Consider the following 12,061-nt stretch of genomic DNA (forward strand, 5'->3'; position numbering starts at 1 on the left):
ATAATCTACCCTGTATTTCATCGAGTTCCTCATTTTTCATTTCTCTTGGAATGCTTCACCATATCTTATGCCATACCTGCCTTTTGGAGCAGACAGGGTGATTTATGGCTGTGTGAAAATTTAACCAATGGAAAGAAAAAAAAAGAAGACTCTGTAAAGGGAAAACAACAGAAAACCCCTGCAGACACCTCTGAAAGTCAGCAAAGTGGAGCTCGGGTTTAGGGGAGAAGGGGGCACTTTTTCCACATTAAGTGTTGGAAAGGCAAAACCAGGATACATAACTTGGAAATTATAAAAGGAAGTAAATCCATCAAAGCAAACCCATTTGGGAATACAATTAGGCAGAGGGTTGAAAGAACACAAAGGGCCGAGATTGGACCGGGCTCCGCCGCTGAGTGACACTGTGCAGACTCGCGAGGCGGCGGCAGCACGGAGGAGGGGGAGAAAAGTTGCGGGGGGGACTCGGCAAACGTGATTTGTAGGAGACTCTGGGCAGGAAACAAAATCGATGTAAATTCATTTCGGCTTGTGGAAGGGGGGGCTTAAAACGGGTTACTTTTCCTTCCTCCAGTCTGCAAGAAGGCAAGGCTTCCGTGAGCACTGTCCTGGCCAAGCTGAAGTGATTGTGGAGCCGTGCACAAGCGCGCGCGCGCGTGTGTGCGCGTGATTAGTGTCGCCGCTCTGGCATCAGGCTCCGCGCGGTCCCGCTCCCCGCGCGCGCACGTCTGTGCGCCGGCCCCAGCTTTCGGCAGCGCGATGGCAAAAGCGCCGGCCCCGGCGCGGCCTGCGCAGCGGCCCCGGCTCCGGGCGGGAGGAAAGCCTCGTCCCCGCCCGCTCTCCCGCGTCCAGCCCGGATCCAGCCGCTCCCGGGCTGCGCCCGCCGTGTCTGAGCGCGGGGGCGGCCCTGGGACAACCCGAGCACAGCCGCAGGTTTGCTCCGCATTGGCTCCTCTGCCTGGCAGACCTGCCTTGCCCAGGCAGAAAGGGCCCTCTTTTTAAAACCTGCTCCTCACAACTCGATCTTCGTCAGAAACCCGCGGTCTAGCTCCTCAGCCGAAAAAAGCCCATTTATGCAGGGACAAAAACTTCACAGCTATAGGGTTTCCCTCAATTGATCTGGGAATATAAAGGGTTAATGCAATCAAGAGTGGATTTTTCCTTTCTTAAATGACTGAGGAAGTCTTCAACGCATCCAAGATGTCCTGGCGGCCTCGGCTTGTAGGGAGGGGAGAATTTGCAGTTACGACCTGATGCGATTCAATACATAGACATCTCGGAAGTGATCGCCTTTGTTCGCCAGACATCTATTTCCCAGCCCCGAGCCGTGGAGCGAGAAGTAGATGTAAATAAGTTGTGTGTCCTATATAAATAATTTGCGCTCCACACAGCAGATCTTCTGTTCAGGAAGCGCCTTCGCATGATTTCCATTGGGGAAAAAAATGTGTCAAGAAACGTAGCTAATATTCATACAGCACTGGCTTTTTGACTGAAAAAAGAGCAGAAAACGAATAAAAGTAGAGGATAAACATGCAATTATCTCGCACGATTTTTGCGCCAATGTGTTTAATGAGTAAAAGATACAGTTAAAGGCTTTTGCCTCTTCACTGAACCGGATTAACAGTAGTTTGGTTGGGGTCTTCTTTACTATTAAAAACTGTAATGAAAAATAATCTTGACATAATTTCACTTCTTCAAGCCCCCCCTCCCCCGCCCCCCTTTCCCCGCAGCCACTCTTCAAGCTATTAAAGAGATGAGGAGACGCTGTTTTGAACTGTTAATAACGGGCGGTTTCATAAAAATAGAGAGCATCATTTAAAAAAAGAAATGGGGCAAGGTCTCGTATTTTCAAGAAAGTTAATTGGCTTCTTAGCATCTCCAAGCTTCCTCATTACCAGCCCAATATCCGAAAGCCTCGCCAGCCCCCTCAGCTCGGCAGGGTGACGGCTTGCACAAGCAAGCCACAGCTCGGTCGAGGTGCACTTTTCAGGGGTGTCTTTTCTCGGCGTGGCAGTCCAAGGGCTGTCGTGTGGAGTGGTCCAACCCCCACCTATTCCAAACACACCTTTGTGGGCAAGTGCTCAGCCTCATGCCCGTGCCCATTGCACTGCCATCCTCCCAGCCCAGGGCTGGCAAGTCCCAAACGCCATCGGAGGAAAGGAAGCTGGATGTGGATCCTTGTACGAAATCCATCTCCCCTACCCCTGCTGTCATTTGCTGATTGACAAGATAAGAGAGGCGCTTGTCCCACAGCATCCCAGAGACCCGGAGTAACACCTCGCCCCTTCCCCAGCCCCAAAATCGGGCGTGAAGGGGGAATCTCTGCTGAGATCGCGGGGGCTGGGGGACGCGTTTGGCGAGGCTGCCAGGGGAGCTCAGAGTCGACCTGGAATCCGATGTGTGTAATGTAACAGTATAGTTTATATTATACTGCAGAGCAGAAATAAAACTACTGAGTCCAGCATTAGAACCAGATGCGAAGCAGCAGGCTGCATCCTGTGCCTCCTGCCAGATGTTGCTCCGTAGGCACACGCACGTTGTGTGCAGGGAAGGGAGATGACTCCACCGTACAGACGCGGGAAGTGATTAGATACCGGATTAAAATCTTATGGGGCAGTTGGCGTTGGGGCTCTTCAAAGGACCGGTTTGCCCGCCACCCCCCTCCTCCTAGACCGCAGTTTACAAAGGACTTAACACAAGAATTAAAACGCAGAGGAAGATCGGCCCCCCTTTTTAAATAAAATCAGTGAGGAAGCCGCCGATTTCGGGGAGACAGGATCATGCCCCGGCAGCCTGCACCCCATAAGCTAAAGGGAACACCTTTCGGTATCAAGCATCCCTAGACCGCGGGGCCGGACCGCCGGCAACGTGCGGGCTTGGGAGGCAGGAGCGGAGCTGCACCCAGCTGAGCTGAGCGTAGGAGCTAGCCCCAAAGCTGAGTAGGAGCCAAATGTCACACATGTGGTAACTGGCAATTAACCCCCCCCCCGCCCTCCCTTTAATTTGTCACACTCTGCTGCGGAATAGTTGGAAGTGGGAAAAGCAAATAAAAAAGTCGCAGCCCCGTCTCGAGTGAAAGGCGACTCTGCTTTCCAGGGCTGTGCCTGGTCCTTCCCAAGACTCAGCCCGACTCGCCAAGTCCCTCTCCCCCATCCCCCTCCTGAAATCCAGGAGGAGGGAGGAAATACAAGGCGAGATCAAAAATGTTAACCCTTGTCCAACGCTTGGCAGGCGGGAGAAGGCACGAAACCAATGAACGAAATGTAGAAATCGGTCGTGAAACAAGCAGGGAAGAAACCAGAGGAGAGAAGTAAAGGGGCGGGGGGTGGTGTCTGAAATAGTTCCCTGCACGGATCAGGGCTCCTCTTCCAGATCCGTTTTCTCGGAGGGAAGTCACAAGGTCCCCGCGGCTGTAACCTAAGAGCTGAAGATGGCCGGGAGATTATTTTTACATTAAGAGCAACTCAAGGATGCAAACGTGCCTCTGAGGGGGTTTCCGCTGGGGCATGTGCAGTCCCCTGGCCCCGGCCGCTCCCCGCGGCAGGGCTCCCCTGCCACTCTCCAGCTCAAGCCTCCATGCCTCTTGATTCAGGCCGAAGCACCCAAGATATAAAGAGCAATTTAAGCTTCTTCTCTGAAACTGATCTGCCTTTCCCCATCACACTTTTGATCTAATTTGTTTCTCTGTCCAACTGACTTGGGTTTGCCTTCCCTTGAAAATTCAGTGTACACTTGACATCAATCACGTCTCAGGTCTATGGAGGGATGAGGATAAAATATCAGAGAGGTGACCAAGCATGCCACATGATTCAAATCATCTCCCCATTGATTAATTGGGTTCAATCTGAGTTTCAGAATCATAACAACTGTTGTTCCCCTTCACATAACATCAACAGGGCCTTTAAAGGGAAAGTATCCATTTACTCCAAGGTATGTGATGCATTAAGACTATCATCTTCTATTAAACCTTAAAGGCTGGATGAATTTTAGACAAACTCAATTAGCTCAAGATGGTCCTGTAGTGATTAGACATTGTTAGATTAGACCCCCTTCCCCTTCATCAGGGGATCTTTATATTACCAAAAAAAAAGTTGGTTTTTTTCTGTACATGTGAAAGGGGGCTGGGGGCATTTTGAAAAAGGCTCCTGAATATGGAATTAAACAAAAGAGGAGAACACTTCTTAAAAGTGTAAACATATAGGAACCACCATGTAATGCAAAATTGACCTTCTTGTATGCCTCAGTAACAAACTTGGCTTTTAAACCTATGCAGCAGTCTTGAACCAGAAGTGCATAGATAATTGTGTATTTATACCCAGGCCAGTATTTGAGCATACAATACCCTGAAGCAGGAAGAAAGAACCAGCCACTTCTTAACTTCAGGAGTCTAGCTCCAGATAAATCAAACTATAAGGAATTATCTTGTTTCTCTACTAGGACAAAAGCTCACTTTAGGTCAGGCTTAGCTAACATGTGCTAGGTAATTATTAATCAGTTAACTGTAGTTAAAGTAGGACCACAAATTTAGTCTAGCCATACGGAGAGAGAAAGAGACAGAGGGGTGCGTGTGATTGAAACTACTCTTACCATTCGGGTTTCCATATGTTGAGAAAGATGAACCATTTTTGTGTGTGTTTGATTCTTATCTACCAGATGGGATCACTCATCCTGGTTGTAACTGAAATAATAATGATTAAAGAAAAGCATGCATGCCCTCTAATGTTGTGAATGTGGGCCTCCACACCAGATATGTTCAGCCTGGATCAAGAAATGACCATCAGAAATACAAGCCTGTGCACTCAGTGAATATAATTTCTGATTACTGTTTTGCAAGATGAAACCTCATGAAGCATTTTGCCATTTCTGATAATTACTATGGTTCTATACCTAAACAAAAAGTAAAACTTTGGTGAACCTCTAAAAAACTAAATAAACTGAAAGCATGAAAAACCTAACTCTAGTCCAGGTACCACTTTCCCTTCTGGGATTTAGTCCTTAATAAATATCAGTAACTAGGGTCGCAATAAAGATGTAAAAGCTCAGATTCCCTCTTCCGGGGTACATATGTAAATAACCAGATAATCATCTCCTAAATCTGATGCTAGAAATTAATAAATGAAACATATTTTAGCAGAGAAATTTGAAAGAGCAGACATTTTGGAAATTTGTTGTGGAAAATTTTATATGACAGGCTATAGCTTCACAAGAAAGTTGTACTGGTATGATTCCAAACTGACTTAATTTTAAAAAGACTACGAAAGGCTGTGTGAACACACTTGTTTTACTTCAGATCAGCCTTAATTTAGCTAATCTAGTTAGTTGCAAAAGTTGCCACCCTGCCCTGCTTTCTGCCTAGCTAATCAGTTGAGGATCAGTTTAAACTAACATAAATAAACCACTTATCAGGGCAACAAGAGTGCCCATGCAAAGGTTTGTAGTGGTTTAATTCAGTTTAAAAACTGGTTTAAATTAAGCCTTTGCATAACACAAAATGGGAAACGCTTGTTTCAGGGTAGCCTTTTCTTGTCCCTATGGAACCAAAATTAATGGACCAAGTACTGTCAGATTTACATATATACTTGCAGTGATTTAACTAAAGGTGTGATATTAAAAGGCTTTAGATAAAACTGATAAAACACTATGGACTTACTTACATTAGTTTAAAGCACCCTCATCTCCTTTTAACTTTCCCCTGCTATTTAGTTAATTGACTCAGTACAATATCTGTAAAGTGGATAAGGCCAGAATGTCAGTTTTCGTTACTTTTTGAGAAGATTTTCATAACTGAGCGTGACAGTACAATTCTGCTCTCTCTCCTACAGGCCAACGCCCATTGAAGTGAATTAAAAAGTCAATACAGCTGAAGATTTTTTATGCCTAATGCTTCAGTAAAGTCTGAAGTCTTGTCTTGACATGGCAAAAGTGGCAAAGAGGAGGCTGATCTTAGATGAGAAAGCTCATCCATGCAGCAGATGGAGTTTTATGAGGGTCTGCAATGACAAAAATCTGAGGGTCTGCCTCTGACAAATGTTACTACCTTGTCTTATAAATATAAAGTACATGTCTCCATCTTGCTTTTTCTAACAGAAATATAGACCAATGTAGCCATTAAAAACAAACCAAAACCTACCAAAAAAGCCCAGCCACTGAAAGATGGCAGTTAAGGGAAAGACTCATGACAGATGTCCATCATACTGCCTAATGTGTTCTCAGAAGATACCACAGCATTGAGGTGATTTAAGGCAGTTTAAGAAGAGAGGTGAGGAATTACAGCACTTTCAGTTCTTAAGGTTCCCTGACATTTCCCATTATAAGCCCCTGTTCAGTTATTTCTAGATCAGTGTACTTTTTATCAGTATGGGTTGAAATTTCCCTACCATGTGTTTGCTTCAAGCTGAAGAAATCTGGAAAATTGCCTTAATTTTTTTAGCTGTTTTCAAGAATGAGACTAGGGGAAAATGTACTGGTTGGTTCATGTTTAAAAACTACCTAAGTCCTTTGAAATGCTATAGTGCTACAGTACTTCAAAGCAGGGATCTGATCTTTGGCAGAGGGGTAACCTGTGTATCAGTCAAGGAGGTGTCTTATGCTATTCCTGTGAAAAACTGTCTATATTTCGCCACACTTGTGTGTAGTGACTGAGAAAGGGGACAACAAGAGAAAGGGTGTTTTCAAGATTAAGGCAGTCAAATGTTGCCTTGGAGAACCAGTACTATCTTGTGGCACAATTACTTATTCTGCTGAAATGCATGTGTAGATGGTGACAGGGGCTGGCTGGGACACAGGGGTGCTAAAGTGCCGGGGGCTGCCTGCCTCATGTCTCCACACTTTAATGCTTTCATGCCCCAGCTATCCCCCCGCTGCCACCCAGAGCCCAGGACTGACCCACCAAGCATGTTGCAAGCCTGGGGCTACTCTGCCTCAGCTCAAACTTCTGCTGTCCTGGACTCATGTGCAGAAACTAAGCCCAGGAGCAGCTGACTGTTGCAAACAGCTCCAGAGTTTATTATGCTGCATTAATTGCATGCACCCAAGGATGAGATGCACCTAGTGGGTACTTTGTTTTCTACATGATCCACTGTATACTGCTAAATATGCTGAAAAAGTCATGACCTAGGCATGCCAAACTGGGTACCCAAAATTAGGGGATACTTTTGACTTTAATCTCTACTTGCCTCAATTCTCTATTTCTAAAAGGAGAATAACAAACTCCCTTCATCTCATAGGGATGTTCTAAAAAAGTATGTGTTTAATTTCAAAGTGCATCATGCATTGCAGGGCCAAATTAAGGTTCCACATACAAACCTTCTTATTGGTATTTTCAGATTTGTGAGTGCTTGGTTTTAGCAGCTTTCCAATTATTGTTATGTACTATAAAGCATTGTTATTACTTCCTGACTGTATCAAATGAGAAGATGGGCTGGGAACTCACAGACCACTGTTAGCACATACAGCCCTTGATAAGTGGCAGAATCTCTCCTGGCCTCAAAGTGCCCTATGGAGAGCCTCAAAGAGTCATGTGGACAGAACCAGGCATAATGGCATTTATTAAGTATATTTAAAAGGCAAATCCATGTCTTTTAAAGTCTGATTATATTGGAAAAGCTTTTTGGGCATACTGGAAGGCTCTATCCAAGATTCTCAGTTTTGGAATAGTACCAACAGTAACATCCATCTATCTGGAGTTGTATCTATGAGAGTTGTTTTAGTTCAGTTTCCTGTCTTGTCTTTTATTTCTCATGTGCCGCATAGTCACCTTCCTTCAAGCTTTCTTAGCCAACCACTTGGATGAAGGATGAGGAAGAAGGACTGGTGGAAGGAGGACCAGTATATGAAAATAATTCCATATCTTGTAATTGTTGGTGATATAGAGGTGGGGTAGAAGGCTGAAGGAGACACCTGTGCAGCTCAGTTTAGAGATAATTGTTCTAAATAATCTATGCAGCTCTCTATAATGATACCAATTTTCTATCATCCACATAAGCTGCAAGTTTATCCTAGAACACTCGCCTACCCCCATCTCTCATTTGGAATGAGATATGTGCTCAAGATCAACTCCCCAAAGCAGCTGAATGCAAGGAAATGAAAGAAAGAATGCACTGAATTAGACCTGGATTTGAACTTTTAAGTCTCCGCTTGCTGAGCACAACTTTTCACTTTGGATTTGACTGATCCAATAGCCATGAACGTGTGCATATGTGTGTGCATGTGCGAGAGAGGGAGAGAGAAAGAGAGCGAGAAAGTGTGTATGTTCAGACTCTGGGAACTTCAGGCTGATACAGCCCCAAGTTTATTCTGAGCCTCAATTCATTTAGCATTTGCAGGGTGAACTATTTCAAGAATGTGCAAGAATCAGTCCCTAAAAAGGCAGACTGAGAAGTGGTGGAGTGTGGGGGATGGGATTGTACAGTAAGGCAGCATTTCCCCTGGCAGTTTGAAACAGATCTTTTTTTTTCATCCAAGTCAAATCCCCCAACACGACCTGAGAAGTTTTCCAATAAAATATAGATGTAACCTTATCTAAACTCAGTGCAGCAAATGTACGATGGATAATGTGTAATTAATAACAGAAAATAATGTTTCCCCTGTTATTAAATCAAGGCCCCTTTTGGCTTTTCACCCTCATATAAGTGTCTCTAGTTTTATGACAGCAATGGACAACATTAATGTGTGTGAGTATGTGTGTGTGTGTGCTGTTGGCAAAAGGCTCACCTAACTCTAGCTAGAATTGGCTTAGGGTGGGTTTTTTTTTTGCCTCTAGTAGTTTATATGGAGTTTGGCCCCCAGATGAACTCAATCAGTGTATGAAACTGATCCGGTTCCTTTGAGTACAGATTCCATCCATATATCTCAGCGTAACTATATCTAACTATTTACACACATAAATAGACAGACAAGGAAGGGGAGCATTCCTGTTGGACTCCCTAATGCATTTCCAGGCTTGAATAGATACTGGAAGAATGTATCAATATTTATATGTGCTTGCAGCAAACAAGTAGGAAACAAAGAGCAGTTGAACTATGCTATAAGGAATAAGCATTTTTGTTACAGTGCAGTAAATCCTTGCTGCTTACAAAAGGATGGCTTCTCACTGGAAATTATTTCCTGCTTTAATTTTTGCTTCCCATCAGCAAGTTGTCACTGTTGACAAAAATTACCTTGTGTGTGTGTGTGTGTATATACTTTATAGAAATGGAATAATTAGAGAGAAAAATGGAGCAACAAAATGCATTATCAGCAGGGATTTTTTTTAACCCATACTGTTCTTTTTTGAATATCTCCCCCTCCCCCACCCCACTATGCTCATGTAAGTAATGCTATCGAGCTCCAAAGGTCACCAGGCTTGTCTGATGTATAGGCTTCCCTTCTGATTCATTATGTTTGATGCACAGCTTTTCCTGGAGTCAACTCAGCCAAACCTTTGGGTTAATGGAAGCCACACCAGCTCCTAATCCAGTAGCTTTGAATTCTTCTGTTTGTATTGGATATAGAGGCTGAGGCGCTGTGGAAAAGCCTGGTCTTTTAGGGTCAGAGAAGTTCCTTTTGATCATCATCAGCAGTGATGTGAACCAGAGGTCACACATTTTCCACCAGTCCTCCAGATCTACCAGACAGCAGCAACTGTGTCTGCTTGTTCCCCCTGCTGAAGTCATGCAATGCTTCTCATTCCACCTCCCACGTGCCACTGGGACCTGGCATTCCCCTTCTGCCACTGGCTTTCCAGGGACTCTGGACCACGAAGGACAATATCTTGTCACCACCTTAAGTCATTTGAATAAAACTCTTCCCCCCCCTCCATTCAATTGAAAGGCAACAAATTATTTGCTCATCCTAGAGGTCTGTACCTTTCCCCAGCATGTTTTTCCCTTAGCAATTTCCTGAAGGCACTAAAAGAAGTGGAGATATTAGAATCCTTTAGGATTCAGAGCAAAACATTTTCCTCAAAGATGCGTGAAAAAAGACTCACCTTCATTGCATCCATGGAAAACCGACAGGAGTAGCCAGGCTTTAGGGATTTACTGATCTGTCATAATATTTATACATAGATCTGTTTAGGGATACATCACATACTTCTCACCCTATCAGTTTGCCTATCACATGAAGCTCTGCAAGTACATGTAAGTATGTGTAGAGGTAAAATATTTTTCTTCCTGTAGCAAAACTAAAAATGTCACTAATCTATTCTTTTTGCATCTCTCTCTCTCTCTCTCACACACACACACAGGCACACACATGCACGTGCACACACACAGCCATTTGTTGCATAATTTGCATGTCTGCCCAGTTCTCTGACTATAGTTTCCAAAGGGGTAAACATAACCCCTGCCTTTTGTGCTGTGATAAAAGGAGTGTCAAGAAGGTTTCACCAGCCTTACTGACTGATAAGTCTTCAGTTCAGCAGTCAGAGATGCCAGCCTTCACCATCTCTGTGTGAAGTAAATACCGCACTACATTTTTGACAACAACCCTCCCACCAAACAAAAAACCGCTCGCAAGTTCAGGACATATCAACTTGTTGGTTTAGTACCAGCAAAAGGACTCAATGCTATAATACCTTTCTCCTGCAGTAGGATAAAGACAGAACCGAAGTTGCAAACATTTATCCTTTGGCTGATAAAGGTATTTGTAGATGTTCCTGTTAGAAACAGATCCATTCAGATAAGGTCAGAATGCAACTGGCATGTGACACATGGATCTTTAATGGGGGAGAAAAGGAAGTAGTCTTTTGTTCCCTTGTTTGTGCCTTACAGGGGTGGGCTACTCTCCTAGATGTAAGAGCTGCTGTTCAGCTCTCCAGGTGTTAGACCCTTAACAACAGGTTTGGTTGGTAGAGCACAGCCTATGCCCTTATTGTCCTGGAGGCCCTTGAAGAGGATTACCTGCAGAAGGAAGCACACATAGCACTCTTCTAACAATGCTTTGGATCCGAGGAGGGATTGGAACAACTGGCCACTGCCTTGGCCTTTGTATGTTGATATATAGCTGAGCCCAAATGCTAAATCACAACTGCACATGAAAGTCCACAATGAAACCAGGATCATGAATAGAGCTGGTCAGAAAACAGATTGTCTAGCATGGAGCAGAAGATGGAGGGAGAGACTTTCTTTCTAATTAATCATAATAGGGACAAATATTTTACAAAAGAACATTGTAGAAAAAAACATGGGTTGTCAATTAATGATCAGTTTTCCTCATTATTTTACAGCAAAAAAAGTTTAAAAGCTACATTTAAAAAATAATACATCAAAACAATCCAAAGTACTTTCCATTCTGAAAACAATATTACCAAATGTATCAAAAAGAGTCTCAGTGACATCATAGTCCCTGGGGAAAAAAAACAACTTGTTCCACCAAAAATGGCATTGTCTGGTGGAAAACGACTTTGACAATTTTTATTTTTTTTGCAGGCAGCTCAAACAACGATGCAGACTACAAGGCAGGGGAGAATCAAGTGCGGTGTTCCAAAGAGGAACCATGGTAGCCACACGGCCCTGCACCACCTCCTATTCAGTGCTAGGCTGTGACAGCACAGCTGGCCCACAGAATCCATTTGAGAAACAGGTGGAAACAAGTTACACTTTAGAAATGAATGTGTTGTGCTAATTGTGTGTATTCATAGAAAAGCCCCCTTCCCTGCCTCCCAAATCAAAGCATGCATTTGTTTCCAGTATCCTTCCACTCTGAAGATCATTAATACACTGTGACACTGAGGTCACAGGTCAAGTTTGAGATTATGGTCCACATCCTCAACTGATGTAGCTCTTAAGTGGAAGGAGTGACACTAATTTACACTTGGCACTCTGCTAATTTACACCAATGAGGACTTGTCTCCTTGGGGGGAAACTGGGAAAAACTGCTTTTGAAACAAGCTGTCAAGGGTTCTTCCCCATTTAATAGTCATCAAGGACTTCAGGACTAGACATTCATATCATCGGAGGGGGCAGGTCCTCAGCCTGTGTAACACTGGCATAGCTCCATTTATGCTTGTCTCCTTTTATGCTTCTGTTCACAATGATTCTATACTGTTGTCAATCAAATGGCTTCCAAGAAGGACTTTACTTCT

At 44.1% G+C, this 12,061-nt stretch overlaps 1 long non-coding RNA gene across 1 annotated transcript in view; it reads right to left on the minus strand.

Annotated features, from left to right (window-relative positions):
- The window catches only part of LOC149857561 (uncharacterized), a 171,009-nt gene that overhangs the window by 24,288 nt on the left and 134,660 nt on the right, over positions 1 to 12,061 (minus strand). The gene's annotated exons all lie outside the window — the stretch shown is intronic.

This window comes from Crocodylus siamensis, chromosome 9 (assembly GCF_052110815.1).
Source record: "Crocodylus siamensis isolate JL-2025a chromosome 9, ASM5211081v1, whole genome shotgun sequence".
NCBI lineage: Eukaryota > Metazoa > Chordata > Crocodylia > Crocodylidae > Crocodylus > Crocodylus siamensis.